The sequence below is a fragment of the Myotis yumanensis genome, unplaced genomic scaffold (assembly GCF_028538775.1).
Source record: "Myotis yumanensis isolate MYYU_CA2020_CCGP unplaced genomic scaffold, mMyoYum1.0.hap1 SCAF_44, whole genome shotgun sequence".
In the NCBI taxonomy this organism is placed as follows: Eukaryota; Metazoa; Chordata; class Mammalia; order Chiroptera; family Vespertilionidae; genus Myotis; species Myotis yumanensis.
Window position 1 is genome coordinate 177,285 of NW_027223795.1, and position 7,701 is coordinate 184,985.

Consider the following 7,701-nt stretch of genomic DNA (forward strand, 5'->3'; position numbering starts at 1 on the left):
TGGGGGCCTGACAGGAACAGATGTGGGGGTCTTCCCTTTCCCACATTCCAGGACAGGATTCTTGACCTATGTCTCATTCAGATAGAAACGGTTTTCATCACAAACAAACAAACAAACAAATCCAAAACCAGAAACCAAGAAAACCAAGGCCAGAAGTACCCTCTGATGTTTCAGGGGTACCAAGGAAGGAGAAGTTAGGCAATGTCCAGCCCTTCTCACAATCCACCACCAGTGACCAGTTCCAGCTTACTGGCCTACCATCCATTCAAAATTTCTTTCCTCCCATCACACCAAAGCCATGCTTTTCAGTTAGTTAAAACTTTTAGCCTTAATTTTTAGGTGACATGTAAATAATTAACATTCCTCAGATTAACAATACATTCAAATTTAACAACAAGGATACATATTTAAGCAATAAGGACAGATCAATTTACAGAAGCAGAGGCAGCATGCAATCCAAACCACAGCTGTGGGTAAACACATTATCTAGAGTCCTTGGGTAACCTAGGTTAAACTTAGGCATATCCTGGGTCTCCCGAATACTGAGTTGCAAGTTAGCTGGAGCCCTCCCGACCCTGGGACAGCTGCACTGTCCCTCCCAGGCAAAGGAAAAATATGCCCTTGAATATCAGCATGAAACCACAGTCTCTATCTGACTTTAGAAATTGGATTACAGCTATCAGTCCCTTTTCTTAAAAATAAATCCACGAGGCAAGCTTACTTCTGCCCCGTAAAACTCCGCCTTAAAGCTCCACCCCTGACTAAATCAGAGGGAGGGGCCTTTGCTGTTTCAAGATGGCGGCCGCCAGGGGAGCGGCAAACCATGCGGCCAACATGGCGGCTGCCAAAGCTTGCAGCCCAAAATGGTGGCTGTACCAATAAGCAAAGGCATTTAGTTACCACAATAACACAATTTTTCCCAATTGAATCCGAACCTTAAACTTTTAGCTGGCAAGTCAAAATATTCAGCATTTCTCAATCAGTCTAGAATCTAGCTAGCATCCGTTTTGTGTTTTTTTTTTGGGTAAATGATCAGTCTTGGGCTCCATCCTGCACATCTGCAAAGAGACTCTAGCTCAAAACTCTATCCAAAATCGGACAGTGCGCGCATTAGTTTTAAGCCAGCTTTTCTCTCTACACATGCACAGAAATCCCAGACGCATTTACTTGGGGAGGGGGTGACCTGTTTTCACAGATCCTCACTCAGATGCCCACCTGACCGAAGTTGTGGAGCCACACAAAGGAGGGGAGAGGGCAGGCCCCCTCCCTCCACACTCACACACTTTCACCAGACATTCACTCAGAGTTTAAACAATAACAACTTTCCAACTCCTGAGGGAGCTCTACAGCCTCCCCCAATCTCCTTGAAATGATCAATCACAATACCCAAAGGAGCAGTCTGAGTCCGTCCCATAACATCCGTCCAGTAAGTCCACAGAAAACAAAAACACAGACACAGACAAACAGGGCCCCAAAGAACAGCCTTCCAACTCCATGGAAGCAACTAGAAGATGGCCTTACGCCAAACAGGCGGGAGCGACCCGCCTCATCTCAAATCCACGAGAGGAATACGCATCTCTCATGAGGGGAATACGCATCCCTCAAATCCGTGAGAAGAATACACATTCCTCGTGGGGAGCAGAACGTCTTCTAACTCTCCCCCGCCTGTGGTCGTACACGGCGCGTCCGCCTGGACCCCTCAGGCACAGGTTCCAGAAGTGAGCTCACAAAGAACAGATACAGAACAAGTCCCTGAACAGAGGCAGTAGAAAACTGCCTAGGAATGCTTCTCTTCTACCTTTTTTAAAAGATAGGCCAGATTCGAACCCTTAGCCAGTCTGAGTTTTGATGGTGAGTACCATCTAGAAGCCATTCCTCCAGATACAGGATGAGTCCCTTAGAGATAACATATATCACACAGAACAGAATACACAACACACAAACACTTACCGCGGCCAGTCAGACTCTTCGAACTGGGTATCCCTGGATGGTCTTGGGAATCCCAGACGAGCCCCCAAATGTTATGCCCAGATTTCAGGATCCCCAAAAAACCACATCAGGGAGCCAGCCATGTCCGATGCAAAAGCATAAGAGTCTTTATTCGAGCTAGCTCGGCTCCCCCACCTTGCTGACACAGCAGCAGGAAGCAGAGAGAGAGATAACTCTGTGTGGAGACGGGTTATATAGGCGGAGTTGGAGTAAGGGGAGGAGAAAGGACTGTGCTCTGCTGATTGGCCAGGCACAAGTCTGTGTCTTGTTCCTGGGTGTGGCTAGCAGAGGCTTAGACTTCCAGGAAGAAGCTCCTTGCCAAGCATGTGGCCAAGGTAAGATGGAGCACTTACCCTGGGGCAAGGTGGAGGGCCTAGCCCTCGCCCTTTCAGTATGGACTCAAATAGGGGGTTCACTGGATGTAGCCGGCAGTGAAGCGCTTGCTGGCTTCTGCCTGCAGCTGCTCACGCCCGCAAGCCCTGCCCTGCAGCACTCCTGCAGCACGCGCTGCACCGTCAGCTCCAGCACCTCGGCATTCTCCAGCTTAGCCTGCACCTGTGCTGACTGGGGCACCAGGTGGGGGAGGGAGGTGAGGCCAGGCAATGCCCTGACCCCCATCTGCTCGCCAGCATCCCCTGGGCACCGGCCCGCCAGCCTCACCTCGGTGCCCGCCAGCAGCTGCTGCAGCTCCTGTAGGCTCTCGTTGATCCGTGTGCCGCTTCTCCACCAGGGGCTTCCGGGCCTTGTGAGCAGCTCAGGCATTCAGCGCCCCCTTCTTTGACCTGGCTCTCAGGGGTTGAGTCTGCCTAGCAAAACAGTTCTAAATCACCAGGGCGGCTGCGGACTTTAGCCTTGTTCCTCCTCTGCTTTTCTAGCGGGAGTTTAGTTGTTTTTTTAATGTATTAGAATTTTATTCTTAGAAACCTTAATCCTTTAATGATAAAACTAAGAACAGCCGAAACCGGTTTGGCTCAGTGGATAGAGCGTCGGCCTGCGGACTGAAAGGTCCCAGGTTCGATTCCGGTCAAGGGCATGTACCTGGGTTGCGAGCACACCCCCAGTGGGAGATATGCAGGAGGCAGCTGATCGATGTTTCTCTCTCATCGATGTTTCTAACTCTCTATCTCTCTCCTTTCCTCTCTATAGAAAATCAATAAAATATTTTAATAAATAAATAAATAAATAAAACTAAGAGCAGGTATCGGTCTGATTCAGCACTGGAGGGGTTAAAAAGAATAAACCAGGGCAGAGAAAGGCTGTGCTTAGTTACTCTCTGTGACCTTGAGGTTCATTGATAAGACCTGTTAGGTTTGCAGCCAGCAACTTAACAACTGCCAACACCCCCGCCCCCCTTCTCTCAGCCCAGGCCCGATTGCTTTTCCTCACAGAGTCGGCCTGGGAAGACAATGGGTGTGCATAGGGAGGTTTCTTGCAGACAGAAAGCCTGGAGACTATCTGAAATCCAGTTACAGATGCTTTCAGAATCCGGATGAGGGAGGAAGGGAAAGCCTCTATGAGGATTCTAATAAACAATTGAAAACAGCAAGTTAAACAAAATACAGTCTGTCCTACGGAGCTGTCCACCAGAGATAAGAAAACCATGAATAACAAGTTCTTTGAAATTTGCTACTTTGTTAATTTGCTAAGCAAATAGGTAACTTGAAAAGACTTCTCTCTTGCTTTTTTTATAAGCAATCTCAGAACTAAGCAATCTTGGAATCTAGCCAGCCTTTGTTAAACTTCTTTGGGTTGCAATCTTACACCTTTAAATTAATCCTAGATTTTTAAAATTTTAACCTGATGCAGCAAGATTATACCTCAGAGTAAAGCAATTAAAAGTTCTCTACTGTCTTCCCCTTAAAGCAGGGTTTTTCCTTATGTGTACAGACAGATAGCACAGAGTAGCTTTCGCTTTACACAGACCAGGTCCAGTCCCCCTTCTCTGTAGTAAATTGGCTAGTCCCACACAAACAAACTTTGTCCCGAACCCATGATGATCGGTGACGAGAGACAGACAAGGGAGGGGGTGACCCGTTTTCACAGATCCTCTCTCAGATGCCCGCCTGACCAAAGTTGTGAAGCCACACAAAGGAGAGGAGAGGGCAGGCCCCCTCCTACCACACTCACACACTTTCACCAGACATTCATTCAGCAAAGGCATTTAGCTACCACAACACACAGTTTTTCCCAATTCAATCCGAACCTTAAACTTTTAGCTGGCAAGTCAAATATTCAGCATTTCTTAAGCTGTAACATTTTTAAGAATAAACTTCAAAAATGCAAGACATAAGTTTTTTATCATTCGAATTCAGTAACCTTCAAGGTCCCAAGTTCCCAGCAGTTCTGGAAAACCACACCTGAGGCTGGCAAGCAGGTTTGGCCCAGCTCTTGATTTTAAAATGACTATAATGCTTAAAGGAGTAGTTTGAGTCTGTCCCATAACGTCCGTCCAGTAAGTCCACAGAAAACAGAAAGAAAAAACACACACACACAGACAAATACAGTCTTCCAACTCTATGGAAGCAAAACCAAAACAACCTTCCGACTCCGTGGAAGCAAAACTACAGATTAGACGATGGCCATGCGCCAACTCAGATTGAGGGGTTTCTGCACCCCTCCAGATGGGGGATCGGGGCGTCCCCTGACTCCTCCCACCCGTGGTCCCCCTGTGTGTCCACTGAGGCCGTTTTGGGCATTACAGATTTCAAAAGTGAGCTCACACAGGACAGAATAGACAACACACAGACACTTACCGCGGTCAGGCAGACTCCCCGGATTGGGGTCCCTCATGGATTTTGGGAATCCCGGACGCGCCCCCAAATGTTATGCCCAGAGTTCGGGGTCCCCAATAATCCACCACCAGGGAGCCTTTTCCGATGCAAAAGCAAAGGGTCTTTTATTCAAGCCCTGGACTTGGTCTCCCCCCCCCTCCACCCACCCCCCACCCCCCCCACCCCCGCCTCCATTACTGGATGCAAAAGAGAGCCCCGAGTTCCAAGAGAACAAAGATTTATAGGGCTTGGGGTTGGGGGGTGGGGGCACACTCTGACCACTGATTTGGTCGATTCCAGTTGGTTGAGTGAGGGCGGAGGGGGGGGCTAGTGATGCAAGGGCAGGGTGCAGCTAGGGTCTGGTTACACAAAGACAGGGGGGTGGCTAGCATACTCTTGGCCTTGGGCTAGTTTTCCCCACTTTCCCATTGGCCGAGATAAGGGCAGGCTGAGTAACTGATACATTCTGTGGCTTTTTCTTGGAAGAGGGATTAAGGACACAGCTATCAGTCCTGTTCTGTCCTTTCAGGAGCTCCCCTGAGCTCAGCGCTGGCTCCTTGGTCCTTACAGCGGCCACGCAGCCATTGCACTGGATGCAGCGCCCCAGGCCCCGGAGAGCACAGAGGAAGGAACCCCCAGCAGCACCGCAGCCCGACTGCCCCCTCCTGCCCCCCCCGCCCACCTGCCCCTCCTGCCCCCCCTGCTCTTCCTGCCCCCTCTGCCCCGGCCCATCAGGCCTGAGCTCTGGAAGGGGGTGTCCCATGGGAGTGGGGTGCGGGGAGAGCGGGGGTTCAGACTAAAAGGACAGGGAACGCGGTGCCCGGTGGGGGGAGGGGCTGGGACGGAGTCTGTGGGGTAGGTACATTGTTATTAATTTAATTAGGGCACTCCTAAGCTGGCCTTTGCTAAAAACGTCCTCAATCTGATTGAGGTACTTTCGCTGAGGTCGACCCCTTCCAACGTTCCCATCCACACTCGCCTTGTATACTTGTTTCAGATAGAAGAGTGTGGATGGGAGAGTTGGAAGAGGACGTTTTTAGCAAAGGCCAGCTTAGGAGTGCCCTAATTAAGTTAACAACAATGTACCTACCTATATAGTTTAAAAAATTTGGCTCTCAAAAGAAATTTCAATCATTGTACTGTTGATATGTGGCTCTGTTGACTAATGAGTTTGCTGACCACTGCCCTAGGAGATGTATCGGCAAAAATTCTGTTGCATGTGATGTCTGAGATATCACTGCCTATATTTTCTTCTGGATTTTTATGGTTTTGTGACTTACATTTAAGTCTTTTATCCATTTTGAGTTTATTTTTGTGTATGGTGTTAGTTGGTGGTCTAGTTTCATTTTTTTGCATGTCCAATTTTCCCAACACCATTTATTGAAGAGACTGTCTTGACTCCATTGTATGCTCTTGGCTTCTTTGTCAAATATTAATTGACCGTAATGACTTCGATTGAATTCTGTGGTCTCTGCTGTGTTCCATTGTTCTATATGCCTGTTCTGGTGCCAGTACCAGGCTGTTGTTGTTGTTGTTTTTTTTAATATATTTTATTGATTTTTTACAGAGAGGAAGGGAGAGAGATAGAGAGTTAGAAACATCGATGAGAGAGAAACATCGACCAGCTGCCTCCTGCACATCTCCTACTGGGGATGTGACCGCAACCCAGGTACATGCCCTTGACCGGAATCGAACCTGGGATCTTTCAGTCCGCAGGCTGACGCTCTATCCATTGAGCCAAACCGGTTTCGGCCAGGCTGTTTTGATTACAGTGGCTTTGTAATATAGTTTGCTATCAGGTATTGTGATCACTTCAGTTTTGTTCTTTCTCAAGATTGCTGCAGCTATTCAAGGTCTTTTCCAGTTCCATATAAGTTTTAGGAATATTTGTTCTAGATCTGTGGAATATGCAATGGTATTTTAATAGGAATTGCACTGAATCTGTAGATTGCCTTGGGTAGTACGGACATTTTAATGAAGTTGATTCTTCCAAACGTGAACTAGGTGTATGCTTCCACTTGTTTGTATCTTTCACTGTCTCTTTTTCAATGTTCTAGTCTCCAGGCCTTTTACCTCCTGGGTTCACTTTATTCCTAGGCATCATTTTGCTGTTGCCATGGTAAATGAAATTGTTCTACTGGTTTCTCTTTCTGAGAGTTTATTCCTGGGAGATAAAAATGCCATCAATGTGTGGATGTTAACTTTGTATCCTGCTGCTTTGCTTTTAAAGTTGCCTGCACAATGTTTTAGTTGTAAATGCAGGTCCTGGCTGGGAGTGAGGGCAGCAGCCTCAGGGTACCCTGCAGTCTTCTTGAATCTCACCCCTGGTTCCTTTTTAATACATTTTGTATTGATTTCAAAGAGGAAGGGAGAGGGAGAGAGAAACATTAACAATGAGAGAAAATCACTATCAGCTGCCTCCTGAACGCCCCACACTGGGAATCGAGCCCGCAACAGGCATGTACCCTGACCCGACATCAAACCCTGACTTCCCGATTCATAGGTCAATGCTCAACCACTGAGTTAGGCCGGCTGGGCTCTCCCCTAGGTCCTAACACCTTGAGGCCGGGATGCCTGTTGCTGTTGGCCAGGCAGCTACTGTGATCAGGCTGCCATCTCACCGGCAGGGAACCCCCACGCCCTGCAGACCCCGGGGAGGGTCCCATCTCCACCAGTGCTGTCTCCTTCAGAGCAGTTTGCTGCCCTAAATCCCCGTGTGCACTGCGTACTCAGCCCTCCCACCCTCCACCCTTGGGCAACACTGACCGCTGTAACATTTCCATAGTTCTGCCTTCTCCATGTTGCCACGTAATTGATGAGAATAATGTACAGACTTTTTAGACTGGCCTATTTCACTTAGTATCCATGTTTTTTGTGGCTTGATGGGTTTTCTATCCCAGAAGAACGTTCCATGGCAGCCACGCCCACGCTCTGCTGATCC